General features: G+C 40.1%; 1 protein-coding gene and 1 long non-coding RNA gene across 3 annotated transcripts in view; one reads left to right on the top strand and one right to left on the bottom strand.

The window, feature by feature from the left end:
• ST6GAL2 (ST6 beta-galactoside alpha-2,6-sialyltransferase 2) overlaps positions 1 to 5,523 on the bottom strand; it is a 170,175-nt gene extending 164,652 nt beyond the window's left edge. For both annotated transcript variants that reach the window (XM_064407966.1, XM_064407969.1), the window contains exon 1: positions 5,387 to 5,523. The gene's annotated coding sequence lies outside the window, so the exon portion shown is untranslated. The remainder of the gene's footprint in view (positions 1 to 5,386) is intronic.
• The window catches only part of LOC135293597 (uncharacterized), a 34,282-nt gene continuing 21,292 nt past the window's right edge, over positions 4,962 to 17,951 (top strand). Inside the window, exons 1-2 of the long non-coding RNA XR_010355685.1 lie at positions 4,962 to 5,497; positions 17,861 to 17,913. This is a non-coding gene — a long non-coding RNA (uncharacterized LOC135293597). The remainder of the gene's footprint in view (positions 5,498 to 17,860; positions 17,914 to 17,951) is intronic.

Genomic DNA, 17,951 nt, shown 5'->3' with positions numbered 1-17,951 from the left:
CGCTCCCTGTCCCTTGAAACAGCCCACTGTTTACTCTGTTCTGTCCCAACAACCAGGTTTAATGCCCATGAGGTGGATGAAATTAATCATAGATCCATTCACTGAATGCTTTTACTTCAGCTGAGAGACAGTTTCTGGCTCTTTAAAGGGGGCACTTTAAGTTTTGATGAAATATATTTTCATATAAAATATACTAAATAGGAATATAAAAGCATGCAGTACACCAAAATCTGCTCCTGTTTCACACAGCCTATTCCAGCCAAATGCACCAACTTTGGTTTGGGACAAAAACACAGCAATATTGTGGACTGGTGTTTTGATCATTTTACACTGAAGGTGCCAGCTGTGAAAAATGTGAGTGGGTTTCTGGACAGAAAGAGAATTCTGCAGAAATATACTTTGTTAGGGCATTTGTCAGCTCACCACAGATTCACCTTATCGAGTCAACTGTCAGAAACAAGCACTTACTGCAGTCAGTTGTGTGCAGGTGATAGGACTGCCAAAGAAATTGGTATTTCTCAGTGTCCTTGATATAATTGCCACATACATTCCCAGACACTGATTCCAGAAAAGGTATGCTGAGTCTTTTCTTCAAACACTTGGATGAAGAGATTATCGTATTTATTGAGAGGATCAGCTGTAGATGGGGGAACAGAAGTTTTCTGAGACTGCTGCACCAGTCCTGGAAAGTGTCTGGAGCCTGCAGGTGCTTCTATGCTCTGTACTCCGAGGGAAAAGTTCCCCGTGTCACAGGCACCATCCAGCTGTCTGAGGCTGATGCTAAGAATATCAGCTAGTGGTATGTGGGGAGAATTCTTCCACAGGAGCACCTAAAGGCTGCAGGCAGGAGCTGTGTAGGTGCTGCCTGTGTAGGTATTGTGCATATAAGGCACAGCCTCTCCGCCCAGTATGCTGCATAAGCATAGAAGACATGATGGGGTGCATAGGTGGAAGGGGAGGCAAAAATATTTTCTCCTTTTTGCAGATGAGGAGACACCAATCTGAAGGTCTGAACACCAGCAAATGAACATCAGAGTCAGATTCCTAAAGCAGGAATTGTTTACCAATGTTTCCCGTTTTCCAGTAGCATCATTTAAGACATTTGTGAAGAGAAAGGAATAGTGTTGCATTTGAATTGCATTAAAAATTCTTAGGTGTTGGAGCAATGTATTAAAACACAGTGCATTTGAGTACTTGTCAAGTACAAAATGCAAGTGGCTAATGCTGCAGTCAAATGCATTTTTCCAAGGAGTCAGCTGCTTTCTTATTGCATTTATGAAACATATCTCCATGGAATTATATTTTCTGAGACATGAATCAACACAACATATGTTATAGTGCTTCAGCTTTGTTTTCATAATGAAAAGAAGCTGCTTTAATAGCATCTGTTATAGTGCTAGGAACGTATCCTGCCACAGATTCTTAGTGAAAAAAACACCAATTGCAAGTCAAAGGACTCAGATCCAGGTTTACAGGAATGGGATGTGATTATGCCTGCTATTACCTAGTTATCTGTTCTGCTCTTCTTCATTTCTTTAATTATTTAGCAGAGTTAGCACAGAAATGCAGTAAAGAAAACACTCAAACTCAGTATTATTTCTAGATACAGACAGTCTTCTTTAAACCAGCAAGGAATTTTGACTGCAAAGTCCTATTGAAGTAAATTCTTTTTTCCTTTAGGATGGTAGCTTTCCTTTGCTGCAGTTGTCTTCTAAAATATACATTATAGATTATCTTTGAGAGAATAGTGAAAGGAAAACTTGCTGTACTGGGACTTGGTAAACTGCTGCTAATCTAATTTATATTACAGGGTATCAATTACTGTGGAATTCATACACAACTGAATGTCACTTCCACTCTTTTCTTAGCAATGACAAAAACAATTTGTAATTCATTCTAATCACGAGAAGGCCACACATAATTCCCCTCATAACTGCAATATTATGGCTTTTCAAGGTCCTTTCACCCTTCCCATTGCCCTGAAGTAAAAGGAGGTAGCAGTTGTTTGGATTTTGAGTTGTTTCTCTGGGCCCAGAAACTAAAAGGCAATGACAGAACTTTTGAATAGTTTTCTCTCCTTTTGATCCTACCAAAGAGTAAGGAGTTACAAAAAAATGAACAGTTATGATCAGAAGATTGCACCAGGCTATTACACATGCTAAATAATCTACCCGTGCTTAATATTTCATATTTCCATGTAGCCTGATAAACATAAAGGTGTGCAATGGATGGAGATGTGATATCTGCTTCAAAGAGATTTGGTCTAAGTCATAGCCATGGAGATTTCCCAGGAAAAAGGGAAAGATAGAAGATGTCTGAGTACAACAGTGAGGACTTTTAGGGTGATAAACCTAAAGCAGAGACACCAGTCTCTGCTTCCTTGGTTTGGTTTTACAATTCTTATAAACAGAATTGTAGTCAAGTAATGCAAACAAAAGCCACTGCTGGCAGCGGGAATACTCTTTGAAAATCCCTGTTTGTTCAGTCGACAATGATATATAAATCTTTATGCTTTAGTGATGGATATTGAAATGCCTGGATTGATAAGTTTTGCTATATATAAAAATAGATAGGGGAAATAGAAAACTTTGACATATAAAAGGATGATAAACTAGAAACATAATTTAAAAGAACTCTGCCAGTGCTTGAGTGTCTGGTATTTTCTGCTTCATGAATTGTAATCTTTGATGGGGGGCAGGGAGGAGAGCTCATTTCCACTCAGAGAAGCAACAGAGAGAATTTCTGATGAAAAGCCAGGTTGGCTTGAAGGTACATTTAGATCTCCCTGGCTCATACTGTTGGGGTCTGAAGATTTTTTATCAGCAAGATCTTAAGACCATGCCTGATCATCCTCTAGAAACAACTCCCCTTGGGCTGTTAGGGAGGATGGAGTAAGCCACTGCCAGGTGACACATGCTGACTGCAGGCTGACACAGTCAGATCAGCCCAAGCACAGGCAATGTCTCCTGCCCACCACTTACCAGGGTATCTGCTCCTGTATGGACGTGTGGGTACACAGCCACAAGTAGGGTCATCCTGTCTGTGAGACAGGTAGTCCCTTCTAGAGGAAGACACAAATAGTTTCTGCCTTCCCACATTTCTGTGAGAAGGGAGGCAGATTTCTTGTGACATGGGTGAGGCTCTGCAGAGCATACACTGCCCGTGATAAACACAGATTTTGCCTATCAGCAAAGATGCTTTCCTCTTTTTTTTTTTTTTTTTTGTGATGCATTGCATCATCCTCACAGAGCAAACTTCCAATAGGCAGAAAGCTCATGGCATCTGGTCCATGGTGAAAAATCCCCAGCATTTCTCTAACATCCTGACCTGATATTAAGATGTTTTGAGGACATCCTGCCATGCTGATAGGAAACAGATGACAGCAGAGTTCACTTGCTAAAATGAGTGTGATCAGGGCTGAATTTGATACAAGGATGTGGCATTGAGCTGGAGAGCTACCTGTTCCTGCTCCTCTTCAGACTGGAATTCTTCTCATTGAGCTGTTTCTCCTCTTTCATACATCCAAGCAGATGTTGAAAGCAAAACAAACTTTAAAAAGACAACACTCAGTTGTACTCAAGAGAATTCTAGCAGAGACTTATGTAGTTAATGGATGAAAATACCAAAGAATCCCAACAGCAAGGCCCAAACATCTTCTTCGCTTTCACTTTCTTCCCCTCTGGAAATTATTATTCTCTATATTGCACTTCAGTATTTTATATAATGTACTAAGCAGCCCAGGTAATGATGCAATTTTGATAACATTCAATCTATTGATGAACTAATGTTGATTCTGACAACCTGGAATATGTGGCATACTCTTACTTGCAACTGCCACTGCTACACGTTACATAAACTCACTTATCTATCCCCTAGTCCTCCACACCCCATACCATGATTGCCCTGTCACCTGACTGAGTTTCAGGAAGCAATATCTATTCTGTGCTTGGCTAATTTCTGTTTTAATATTTACTTGAAAGTTGTCCATTAATAAACATTGAAATCTTTTGGAAAGGGAAAAATCTGTCCGTATCACTCTTCTGACCAGTAGAAAAGATGTAAATTTACTCATACAAGCTGGAAAGACACCACTGCAGACATAAACTCTAATCCTTTGAGCTATCAAGTTTGCTCAGTAGCAAAGGAAATGATGCCTAGGGACACTGAGTGGCAGTTTCACATTATGTGTATATGTTTTCTGAACAGAAGGAGCAGCTAACCCCCATAGTTACAAATACAGCTGTGTCACCTGTGTATGACCCAATGGACAGCTGTAGCCAGCAGAGGTGTGGACTGGGCAGACAGTAGCAAATGAGCCAGTGGCCCCTGCCCAGCTAGTCAGGCTGCCATCTCTTGTAGATTGGATTTATCCATCAGGGTAGTGAGTAGCTGGGGCTCAGTTCAGAGGCAGTCATTCTGTTAATGCTCTGTACTGCCTGAAAAAAACCTCGGCCTGTCCCTGGTTAGCTCATTCCTACTTTTCAAATCAAAACACAACCAGGTCCAAGGTACTGGGACTCTCAGATAACAGCATTATTTCAGCCTCTTGTTTCAAATGCCACTGCTCAACTGGGGCAAAGAAAGCTGTGATTTGACCTCTCTAGTGGCCTCTATAATTTTCTGTGGAGTTCAATGAGATTGACTCATATGATCAAGGCAAAGAAGAAGAGTGTCTGGGAATGCTTTTTGCTACACGTACTGAAAGGACGTACCTGAAGAGTGCTACTTTTTATGTGAATGACTAATAAAACATGTGATGCAAGTGCAAATATCAGCACCTTGAGCAGTAAATGTGCATCTCCCAGCTTTTTGAACTTTTTTGTGAGCATAGGAAGTCTGTACAATCAACACCAGAAACATGCACAAGAATATAAATGCAAGTAAAAAGCACACGTTATCTCCTTTTTAGCTTCAGCTCTCATCCCTCTTCTGATAAAGTTCTACATTTCAAATGCCATCAGTCTGCAGGAAGATAGTTTCTTCTTTCAGAGCCTATTAGCACATTCAACACAATAAAGACGATATGGGAGGGAAAGGACAACAAGAGAAAAATGGTAGGGGTAAACAAAACAAAGCAACACACAACCACTTTTCCAGCAGTTCTGAGAAACACTTACTAATCTTATCTTTTGTAGAAAAATTCTGCTCTGTTTCAGGCATTCCTGAATGTACTTAGCATTGCTCTTGAGCATGCAAAACATTCCTCATGATTGCCTTCACATCCCAGCAATCCACAGAAGATCTTACACATTTATTACACAAAATCCTTGAAATCTAATGGATCTTAAGCTGCACACGGGTTCTGAGTGTGCCCAGAGCTCCCTGCCACCCTCCCTCCTGCCTTTTGCTGAGCTAATCCGCAGCTCTGCCGGCTAAGGGGACTTACCAAGGGCTTTTCGATGGGAGGAAGCAGTGAGGAGCTCGCACACACTGGAATAGCTGCTACCCAGTAATGAAGCAGGAACTGAGAAGTCTCACTCTTTCAGCAGCTATTCAGGTAGTGCTGCCAGCTTTCTCTAGCTCTCTGCATACACACACACGGGGTGGGGAGGGGGGGATTGGGAAGGGGGAGAGACAGGGAGAGGCACAATAAACTCTGACCATAATTATGAGAGCTCCTTTCTACGAATTGTAGCAGCAAGAGATCCCTTCAGCAGCCTTTTCAGCATGATCTCTTTAAAAAGGAGTCCCTTGCAAAAAAAATTGCATCCTTCCTACTCTCTCTCACTGTAAGAAAAATTAAAGCCAGCTCTCACAGAGATTTAGTCATTGATGTATCATAGAGAGGTTATTGTTGATCAGAGTTTTATTTTTTCTTTTTTTATGATGAAAGTTTTATTATAAAATCTAGCCTAGCTTGCAGTCAAAAAGAGACCTGACTTTGCTCTTTATAAGGAACAATCTCCCAGGAAAGCAGTTTAGATCAATAATTTCATGCCTTTAATGACTGTATTTATGAAAGAAAGCAGCCAGACTAAGCGATTCACTAACTGAAAAGGTAACAGTTTAGTAAATACATATCATCGCCTTTTTGTACCTGCACCCACCATTAAAGGAAAAATGCAATACTACATGTAAATTCATAGAAGGATTTATAATAGAATATTATTGCATTTGGAAAAGGGATCTGAAGGATTTTAAAAAGCTTAAAATCTCCAAGACAGATCATTTCTTTAAAGTTCTTCAGAATCCTATTCTTTAGAATCCTTGTTCTTTGAAGCCTTAAAATTATTTATCCTGTCATTACTTCTGATGTAACCTTTGATAAAATGAGATAAAAAAATATCCTCTTCCTAAGGAAAAGAGGGAAGTGTTCTGCAATATTTCCCACATCAATCCATCTCTCTTTCTCCCACATGATCCCCATACACTCATCTACACATATGCACAACACAATAGCAAATGTAACAAATGGGGGGCTGAAATCTTACATTTCTTCAGACTACCAGCAGCCTCATTCCCAGAAAGAAGTGGCTATGTCCAGATCTTGGTACAATTCCAATAATTACAGGGTCATTCTTACAGCAGATGAAGGAAAGGGTAAAAAAATATAAGTAGAATGTATGAATGTGACTTTGTCCCCATGAGCAAGACAGGGAGCAGCAGGGAGCCAGCTTGGCAGACCCCCAGTGTGACAATGACTTTAAGGACTGTTAGTTGGTATCACCATTCAGATGCACGAGGGACCTTGTAACAAGGATGGAAATGGGAAGAAAAGAAGAAAAAATAATTGACAGAAGCCTATTAAAAAAAAACCAAAAACAACAAACAACCAGTCACAACTGAGACTTGCCTTATTGATAGCTCTGTCTAAAACATGCTAGTGCTCTGCAACATTCCATGAAAGCCTTGATCATCCTACTAACAGTTTGCAGGGGTTGTTTTCAAACACAGCTGCCCGGTTGTTAATTTCCAAAACATGTATTTAATATTTACTTTTAATCAAAAACAAATAATTTTGGGCCCAGTAAGTTTTTTAGGAAATCACAGACTATGAAGTACAAAGAGAAGCTTCTTCCAAGGCTTTGACTTGTCTCAGTAGAATAAGATGAAAGGATGGAAATTTCTGTCCTTTGTTACTCCTGCCTCCCTCCTGCTCAGAGTGGATTAGGCAGCAGATGGTAAATACAACCTTGTGTTTTAGCTGCAGACTAACACTGTCTGCCACTTCTTGGTCCTAAAGGAGCCCCAATGCAGATGGCCACAAAGGCATGTGGGGTCATTGGTGGCATAGACAGAGGCAGCCATGACTTTCAAGACTTGTTTTTTCTTGCTATAAAAAGCAGGGACTCTTGGTGGCCTATAAACCATATATTGCAATATCCTACTGCTTGTTCATTTGCTGTGGAAGTTCAGCCTCACAAAACACATTCTTCATCTCTCTATTCATCCTCTGGAGAGGTTAGTCAGGAAATTGGCAAGCAATGGTGTTTAAAATGGCAGAGAACTTCTCCCAAGGTCAGAGCAGTTTTGTTAGTACCATTGGGGATTCCTGTCTGTACCCTCTCTCCCATCACAAATACCCTTACTGCAGGACCTGGAGGGTCTGAGGCACCCTCACTACACTCCCACAGCTGTCACTGCTTCAGCAGCAGGATGGAGCATGGCTTGGGCAAGAGCTGCAGGTACCTGCTGTAGGCAGAGCTTTCCTGCCTTGTGAGCTGTGCTAGCTGCTGTTGCAGGTTCCTAAGAACTACAAACAGGCAGTGGCAACGTGTTTACTTTCTGAGGGCAGCCCAAATTGCTGACATGTGAGATCTTTCTGCATTAAAAACAAACTATCCAGCCCTTTAGCTATTCCTCCATCTGGGCTTGCTAAAGAGAAGCCTCATAGAGAAGAATGGAAAGAGTTCAAGGAACACTTCATACCTTTATGATAGGAGGGCTCTGTTCTTAGGGGATTATATTAATTCAATCAGATCTCTGGGTTGTCACTAGTGAGTGCATGCAACTTACACTTTAGTAAAAAAAGATTCTTTTTTTCAGTGCAAGTAAAGAATCTGGGAGAACTCTTCCACAAATTACAGCTCTACAACTTGGAAAGAGCTAACAAATCATCTGTGACCTGTGGATCTAATTGTATTGTGCAAAGAATGTCTCCTCCAGGGCTCTTTCCCTGATACACGTATCTATTTGCCATTCTTCTTTGACATAAACCAATTTATGTGGCTTGCTTGTCAATAAATATCCTTAATTTTTAATGAGTAATACTAAAGCCAGTATTTAAGCCAGCCTTTAAGAAGCAGGTTCTTAAAGAAACACCTCTCATTTTCTCTGAGATGTGCAACATTTTGCTTGAAATACACATCAGGACTAAAATGTGCACTTAATACACTGGAGGATCAGGGTGATACCAGGGTTTGTTTTATTTCTTGCATGGATTCTGCTCTCCGTCAGTATCAACTACAAATTTTACACACTGGTATCTTGCTTACTGTCTGAAAATAATAGACTTACCTAATATAGCACATGGTATCCTTTGGCAGTCAATGTGGACTGGGCACTGAATGATTCCAGCAAGTTCTAATAACATTTTTTTCCTTTGTCTCTTCTTCTTACTCTTTCCATGATTTATTGAGCATAATAGTTTCACTAAGGAAGGAGGTATTAGTGCATACTTTATAATGATGTCAGAATTATCCCAGTGTCAGTATTACTAATACAGGAGAATCAATATCAGCTTTACAATGAAAAGAAATCTGGATGATATATATGGAAGCACATAAATCATGCATGCATGCAACTTCTGGCTCATGAGTGACACTACACTAGCTTAGAGAAAACTGATTTCTGAAGACATAACTATCCCCTTTCATTCCTTTCTCACAAAACTCTAAAGATACAGACACAGCTTGTCTTTCAGACAGTGATTTTTATGTGTGCTAGATTGCCAGAATTAAGCGTGTGCATTTTAATGTCACAGGTGCAAGATTTTACCCCATTGATTAAAAGAATCAATTCCTTGATTCATGGAAAATTCATGAATGGGAGGAGTGAAATTTCTGTGATAAATCTTATATTCTGTTCTCATTTACATCCAGGTAAACCTAATTTCAATGGTTTTTCATCAATTCTAACTGTGATCTGCACCACAATGTTAATCAAGGTAGTGCTGTTAAATCTAGTATAGCTTGTGAAAAACCTGCAAATTCTGAGACAGAGATTCTCTATGACAAAGAGATTTAGCACCTGTGAATGTTGATGTGTGTCTTTTATAAAGTTACATAGAATCAGCAGGAATTTCTGCAATGTCATTACAGAACCCAAAATTCAAGGTCAAGCTGTAAAACCTTCAGGGTTTCTAGGCCACTGAAATTTTGAATTCATTATTCTGAGGAGGCTGTTTCTCCTTAAATAGAAGTAGTTGACAGTGAGTGACAATTCTTTGGAATTGTATCAGCAGTAATGCATTGCTTGTGTCAGCTGAAGAGAAAGGTAATTCACAGTAATGTTTATTAACTAATTAGGATTACATAATGTTTTGTAATCCAGGATGAGCTGGGGAGAAAACTCTTTATAAAACCTTTGTGATTGTTTTTTCTCTTTTTAAAAGAAAACAAATGAATTAATTTTCATGTACTTCAATAAAACCTGAGATGTTAAGTTGAAATTGTGTTCTATCAAGGGGTTTTTTGGGGTGTTAATAGTAAAGAAGGGTCTAGGCAGATCCATGCAGCAGCTCAGTCTCACACACTGTCCTGTAGTGGTGGGCTTCTATCCGTACATTTTCTACCCTTGCAGATTGAGAGATGAAATATCAACACTGGTTATGCCCTTAGCATATGCAAAGCTGCTGGTGTCTGCTACAAAGAAACATAGCAGAGTTAGGGCAACCCACCTGGTACCTCACCAGTAACTTAAAATAACCTTAAACAGCATTTCCATGCTTTTATTTACATTTGAGGAGTTTTAATGACCGTCAACACCTGTTGAGTCTGAGGAAACAAAAAAGCAGTTTGCATAATAATTGCGATGGTGTGGCATATTGAAAGACTGAGAAATAGAAAAGAAGGACTTTAGGAAACTAATACCAAGGGCAGATTTGTCCTGGGAAGGTGACAGCTGGCAGAACTTCTCTGTGTATCATGCAGAAACAGCCGCACAAACAAGTGAGGTGGGTGTAAAAGTGGTCACTGCTGAGTCCAGTGTTTTTCTAGCAAGTTTTTAACTCCCTGTGTTTTGATCTAGCAGGAAGTCATCATGGAGCATGACTTTCTTTATCACTCTCTGGATTTTGAATGTATAAGAAAATGTCAGTCCCGGCCATTAGAGCATTTGTACCAGCACTCAAGTTAACTGATCTGGCTGCAGGTCTGTGTAGGCTGCCTCTCCATCCCCATAAAGGTGCTCTTCCACTAACCCCTAAGTGATCTAAAGGAGCTTGTTTCCTTCTGCTGACTCTGGATGGCTGTGGTGGTGGCTAACAAGCACGTGTGTGTGCTGCTGCTGTGCTTGATGAAGAAGAATCACATAAGTGTGACAGGAAAAGAAACCTGCAAAACAGAGATTGTACCATTTGCTTTGAAAGAGCTGAAATGTGTCATTGTGCTGATGTCTTCCAGACCTGAGTGCCATAACTGTGGGGCAGTCACTAAAGTGTCTGGGATGTGCCTAATTGTGCATGATTTTATGATACAATATGAGATTAATTATGAGCTTGCTTCTGTCAAAAGGGACAGTGTCATTATCCCCTCCCAGCTCCTCATCCCAGCTGTGATTTTTGTGACATATCTTGAGCCAGAGCTGGCTCTCATCTGAGTGCACAAGAAGTTCAACACATTTAAAAGGCATAAAAATCACCCAGCATATAAAAGCAGGGGATAGGTCTCTGTGGAAGCGATCAGAACGGGTTTACTCCAAGTAAAACAGAGTGACAGCACAGGACCAGGTAAGGGAGGAGCAGAGGGTGTCAGATTTCCTTTTCAGCAATAGAGAGCACAGCCTATCATTAAATCATACAGGGGCACATCTCTCAGGTACTGTACTGCATTGCAACTCTCTGCAGTCACAGACTCCTTTAAGATTGTTTTTACATTAAACATTGTGCTATGCAGGTTTAATCAGCAAGGAACAATGTACTGCACCATCAGAAAATTAAGCACCTCTACAAGAAACCAGATTTGAAACATCCCAGGGCTATTCCTTTAGATTATCAGAGAGAAAAGTAAAAAATCAACAACCTTCTATTTTTTTTTTCCTGGAGAAAGGAAAAACAGGATTTTACTGCTGACCCTTTAAAGTGAAGGGCTACTGATTAACCCAGGTCTTGTCTAAGATAATGGGGTTAAGAGCATGAAGAAGGGGGAAAGATAACATTGAAAGGGAAAATGGACAGAAGTCCTCACTTCAGTCTGAGCCTAAATTCACATGAGAACAACACAAAGAAAGACCTGGGTTATGCACAGAGCATTGCCCACCATACCATTTGGGTGGAGGTGATTAAACCTAAGCGAGCAGAGCATGTGTAATGTGGGGTTTGGAGGGGTAATTGGTGTGTTCATGCAGTGGTTGTGCTTGGAGGCAGAGGCATCAACCACTTGAGCCATGCTGCAGCTTCTGTCCAGATCCCCACCTTTGGGCAGAAGGTAGAGCATGGAGGAAGAGGAGTCCTGTCCTGATGTTGCCTGGATTTGTCCCTATGCCCAGAAACACAGTGATGCTCCCAGACACAGAAGGATGGGCATCCAGCATGAATGCAATCTAGCTGAGGAAATGATGGCTGAAAACAAGAGACAACACAGACAAGATCAGGGTCACATTAAACATCAACTATTCTTTTTAGGGAAAGTACAGATAAATTTCCTATAATTCATCTGACATCCCAGGCTGACTTTCTTGCAGGACATAAGTCCAGGCTGCTGTCTGCTAATTTTCCATGACTCCTCACTTCCTCCTCAGGCATAAAAAACTTTTCTGGGCGATAACTGCTTAGCTGCACTGCCTCTGCCCCCTGACACACTGCAGGGAGCCTGGGGGAGGGAATATGAGGAGGAGGTGAGAGGTAGCTGAGGGAATCAATGGAAGAGAAGCCATTCAAGCAAGCCTTGTATTGTTAGTGAGGTCACAACCACTGGTGGCACAAGGCCATCTGATGACACCTACAGCAAGGGAGAAAGTGTGATCAGCAACCTCCAGAAAAAGAGGTAGCAGGAATTGAAATCCTATGCTAGCTACCATGGAAGCTGGATTGTCAGATAAAAGCTGAACAGAAGCAGTGGATGCAAAAACTGGGGAAGAAAATGAACATTAGCTATTTTTATTGTATCCCTGAGGGAGAGAGATGAGAACAAAGAATGCCAAAAGCATAAGAACAGCTGATAAAGGTTTACTCAGCTCAGAAAATCCTACTCTAACATTTCTTATTCTATGAAATATAAATTAAGCCATTAGTACTTGAGGGGGTTCTGATTTCTGAATATGTACAAATCTAAATACATTCTACTTGGTGTCTGAAAACCTTGAAAACCTGAGAAGACTTGAGATTATCTTAACTATACAAATTGGGCATTGTAGGAAATGTCCCCTTTATTTCTTACCCTGTCATAGGTAAAATAGTGCAAAGTTCCTCCTTATATGAAAAAACCATATACTGTAGCCAAAATATTTGGAGTAGATCTTTAGCTAAAAATAGTAAAAATTGAATTAGTGCAGTTTACAACCAGTAGTGCATCTGTGAACTTGAGAAAAGTGTAACAAAGGAAAAACATACTGCTGAATCAGTTTACTCCTTTTATTTTCAGTTAATTCCCCCAACAGTGCCTGTGCATGCTCTAGGCATTTTTGCAAAGATTTGGTTTAAATTCACCATGTTGCTATGCACTTAACTATGAGTTTATGTTTTAGCTGAAAGAATTTACGTGTGTGGTTGCTGTTTTCACCAGACACGAGTCCACAGAGGAACAAAAGGCATAGAAATACAAATAATTAGACCATTTAGAAAACAATGATAAATCCTCAGAAACATAATTGCATATGTTGTATTTTTTAAATATAATTTATGCTTCAGACTCTCCTCTTTCCCACAGAACTGAGGAAGTAATAATACCCTGTGCTCCTAGGTGGGCATAAGAAAGAATATGGCTGGATCTCGTGGGTGCTCAGCACCCCCAGAGGTGCAACAAGAATTAAAATAAGGATTTCAGAAAGCCAAATTCAAATTCCAGAGTCTAAATCTTCTGCTTAGCATTTTTCACAGTGAGCCCACTGAGGAAAGACAGGGCAGGATTTTGCTTCAGGATAAGCAACCTCACAGGAAAGGGGAAAATGCCTGCCTTCAGCAGCTTATGTGGTCTGGATGTGTCTGTACTGCCTTTTGTACTGCACGAGGGTGCTCTGGCCAAGACCTGTGGTGGAGCACAGAATCTGCTGCAGCAGATGTGACAGGGAAGGTTGGTATCCATGTGCGTCTTCCTTCAGAACATCAGCCTAAAGGGGCATGAAATATGATAATTGCAGTAATCCAACTACATGCAATGTCTGAATTCTGGCTGACACGTAGAAGTTGTTGCTTTAAAAGGTTACTGCAGTGGGGGTTGGACTCCTCTGCTGGATGTGGGATCAGCAAGAAAAGAGAGGCAGCCTTCATAATTTGAGCCAGACAAGCCATCAGGCTGTCTGAAGCCTGGGAAGACTACCTGGCTTTAAACAGTATTACCAGCAAATTTATTTTTTTCCATGCTACTTCCTGTGTGTGTGCATGTGTTTTATTGACTTCAGATTTTAAGTGCCCATAAAGATGTACCCAAAGGACTGAGCTTGCCCAGGAGTTGAAGGTGACGTTGAACTTGAAGATGGCAATGAGAAAGGATTATACTGGCCTAGGGCAGGGAATTTGCATGCTGCAGAATTTCATTTAGCTGGAGAAGTAACCAAAAACCAGTCTGTACCAAGGAATGTGAAGGTGTGGGGGGAAAAAGTGCCGTGGGCAATGAAAAAGCAGTGAACAAGTTATGGGAAACCTAAGAAACTATAAATTTAGCAAATTAGGTTTCGGTGCAGTAGTATGGAAAGTGTCCATGTAGGAAGTTGGCCTCTTGAGCCTGTGGCATTTCCACATTTTTCATGTATGTATCAGACAAAATGGGTCTTGAAAATGATGGAGAATTTTGAAAGGCACTCAGGCCAAACAACATGCATGCTGCAGTAATGTCAGCAGTGGCTAATGTGTGGAGGTCTTGATGAAAAGAAGAGGGTAGAATTGGGTGACTCAGCCCAAGGGGAGGCAGCTCTCAAAGGACAACTGTATCAAGACATCTCTAAACTGAGATGTGATGTTCTGCCATCCCTGACCAAACTTTCCATGTACTCCTTGCAAGGAAAAGAGTAGTATGGTATTAGCAATGACCATGAGGTTTTCCTATGATTAATCTTTATACTTTTGAGTCAGAGAGAAGTTGTTGGCACAACTGCTGTAACCACTTTGTAACAGATCCTGGTGGGTCGAAACATTAACTTGGTCACGAGATCAAGTAGTATTTATCAGAGGGTGCAACATGTTAGTCTGTAATCACCTGTTTAAAGAGATCAAAATTCAGTGTTATAAAATTATTTTTTCTTGAATTTAATAAATCTTTACTTGATTCTGTATTTACAAGAGTAATTTTCTCAACAAAGAATGCATCCTGACTGTATTTCTCCAGTGTTTATTGTCCAATGGAGTAGTTGAATGCACTTCAAAAGAAAATAGATAAAGATATTTGGAAGGAAAAGCAAAAAAAGCAAGACCTAACATCTATTAATTATTTCATCTTTATGTATGTAACACATCAGTTTTAGATGCACTTGCTTGTTATTATAGAGTTGTTGTGGAAGCATCGAGCTGTTCACCAAGCCAATGCAAGGTATTTTAAACAGCACTAAATGTAAACCCAAAAGAATTCATGTTTTTTTAATGAGGTTTTGTTGTTGTTGTTGTTGTTTTTGGCTTGTATTTTCATCCCAGAAGAAAATCCAAATGAAAACCGGAGGCCTGCTCCTGCCAGCTTTTGCTCAGCTAATCCACCCCTTCAGTTTTAACAGAAGAGTAGAAATATTGGAGAATTATCCATCTGAACAAAACTTTAGGAATATCAGCTACCAAGATTGATCGCAATTTTGTCTTCAGTGCACTGTTGATTATATAACAAAAATTGTTTGATTTCAAGACATATATAGAGCCATTTTCAGTTTTATTATTATGTATCTTTTACCTAAAGCGGATTGGACTAGATTCTTTGTTACCTTGCACTGAGTATAAGCATCAACACTCTGTTTAGCAATTTGCACCCAGCTTGACCATAATGTCAGTTTCCAAGTGAGAATGCTGATCAAGGATATCAGCTCTGGGTGTTACATTATGGTGTATTAATAGGTAGCTTCACTTTTAGGAATCCAAATTTTTTTAACCTTTTGTAGAACATCAAGATCTTACTTGGAAATATTTTATTAAAATGCTGTGAGATTAGTTCTTTCAGAGGAAAAATCTGGTTTCCTGAACAGTGGGATAATTAGCTTGCTATGAGAGACATCCAGACTGTTCAGAACCTGTGGTGAAATCGAGGCAGGGCTCATGACACTCTGTTCCTTATTGTCCAGATACAAATGCTGGCCCCACAACAGCACACTCCAAATGTTTGGTCACAGAACAACAGAATGAGCAAGGTCTGCATGGAACAGAGTTGTCATCTGGCTCAGCCTCCCTGCTCAAGCACATCCTAGACCACATTGCACAGGAATTGTGTCCAGACTGTTCTTGAATATCTCCAGTGAGAGAGACTTCACAGCCCCTCTGGACAACCTCTCCCAGGGCTCAATCACTTGAATAGTCAAGAAATTTTTCCTCATGTTCAGATGAAACTTCCTGTGCATCAGTTTCTGTCCATTTCTACTTGCCTTATTGTTTGACATCACCAAAACAGCCTGGCTCCATCCTCTTGACACCCTAATCCAGATACTCAGTCTTGGAAATCATAATTTCAGTGCAGACATGAGAAAAACCTAGCCTTTACTTACAAAAATTGTAGTTGAATGTTAATGGTGACATTTCCCAATGAAGTCAATAGTTTGTCCTTTTTGTTTATTCCTAAGGGCCTCAGAAGGAGGTTAGAGTAAGGTCAGGAAAACCAAGGGAAGTTGTTTCCACCTTCAATAGCTCTACTGAAGTTACACAACAAAAATGCATTTATTTTTGAGAAATTTTAACTAATTCAGGTTACTGAGACATTATGTCTCATTAAAGAGCCAGCACACAATTGATAGTAATTATCATCATAATCATGTTTACAGTAGTGACAGATTGCAGATTAATTAGACAACTTAGAGATGGAAGAGAGGACAAAAAAACAGTAGCTAAACCATGTTTAGTGTGGGTACAGCAATTTTTTCAAGGGTGTTTATTAATTTCACTTGGGTTTCTCCTGAACAGTGTTTTTTGAAAGAGGGCTTGTGGCCAGTCCTATAGAGGACACATGTAAGAAGGATGAAATGGGAGGAGAAAGATAGGTCAGTCACACAGATCACAAAGCACACAGCAGTGTGCCTCACAAGGTGGAAGAAACCTGTGTTTAGGTATCTGAGTCTCACCTTCAGTATTTTAGACTCAAGAAAAGCACCTTAAGTAAGGTAAATACCTTTTTACAATGAAATCACTTCCTAGGTTAATGGCAGAGACATTTAGTGGCTACTCATCCTCAACCTTCTACCATCTAAGCACATGAGGTGGTGTGTCTCTGGTCAGAGATAGGATCTAGCAGATAGGGTCTAGATGACCCTATGAAACCACCACGATTTGCTCTTGTTCACAAGAGGTGATAGCTCACTCAGCTATCATCACCCTTTGGCATAACTTCAGCTGAAAGGAAAGGATCTGTCTCATTCATTAACATGAGAGTGTCATGTATGTACCTGAGTTTCATCCAGTGTTAATCCTTTTATTTCAAAGCTTTTTTCACAGTATGTGTTGAATTCCCATAGAAATAGTTCCATTGATCTTGGATTTTGCCTTTAGCACACTTTACTTCTGTGTCTGTAATAATCTGACACACTTTTTTTAACTATGAGAAAAATCTTTCTTTTTGACTACAGCAACACTGATTGATTCTGTGCTTACAGATGGATTTTGTTTTGTGGGCCTTTTTTCACTCATGCTTCAGAAACTTATTGGTTGGTTGTATTCCCATAACTGAAATAAACCAGTGGCACAGGAGAAAACTGCCACATTTGCTGAAACGCCACAGACAAATTGCTATTCCTTTAGCTAACCTTATTTTTTTTATTTCCCAAGAAATGTGCTACAGTTCTAAAGAGAACAATTTCAAGGAAACGAAACACTCTGCCTTTATAAAGAAAAATGAGATAAAACGGGAAGGGGAGAAAGTAGAGATATTTCTGGTTATTCTGAAAGTTTTTACTCTTTCCCAGTAAAACATGATTAAAAGAGTATGCAAAGTTCAGGGCTGTTGGGTTTTTCTGAAAGATGTGCAGACTTAATTCATTGTTCAGGTGAGAGAGCTCATTCCAATGAGTGATGGCATTTAGCAAACTCTTGTAAGACATAAGGTTAAAACGCCAATTCTTTAAGTTGCCTCATGCTGTCAGGTGCCCCTTGTCTGCTGGATCTTTAAGAATGGACACAGGATTCCATTCAGGCACTGACATTTTGGGTAAATAGGCTATTTTTTAAATGCCATGGCATACTGGCTGTGCTTTGAGATATGCTCATATGAATGAGGTAAAGAATGGGAAGGCTGAGTGTACAAACAAACCAATGAAAGACAGTAGCTGTCTAACTTGTGCCCTGTTTGTCTGGGGAAAAGGTCCTTACACTTTTGGTCTTTTCACTTAGATTGCTTTGCCATTATCTGTATCTCTAATTTTCTTGCAGACTTTCCCTGGGAACAGAGAAAAGAATGGACATATTAGAAGGATCAGACAGCTGTGAGTACAGAATCTATTGTGCAGTTAGAGTCAAATTA

This window comes from Passer domesticus, chromosome 2 (genome assembly GCF_036417665.1).
Source record: "Passer domesticus isolate bPasDom1 chromosome 2, bPasDom1.hap1, whole genome shotgun sequence".
Lineage (NCBI taxonomy): Eukaryota > Metazoa > Chordata > Aves > Passeriformes > Passeridae > Passer > Passer domesticus.
This window is presented reverse-complemented; position numbering and strand designations above follow the sequence as displayed.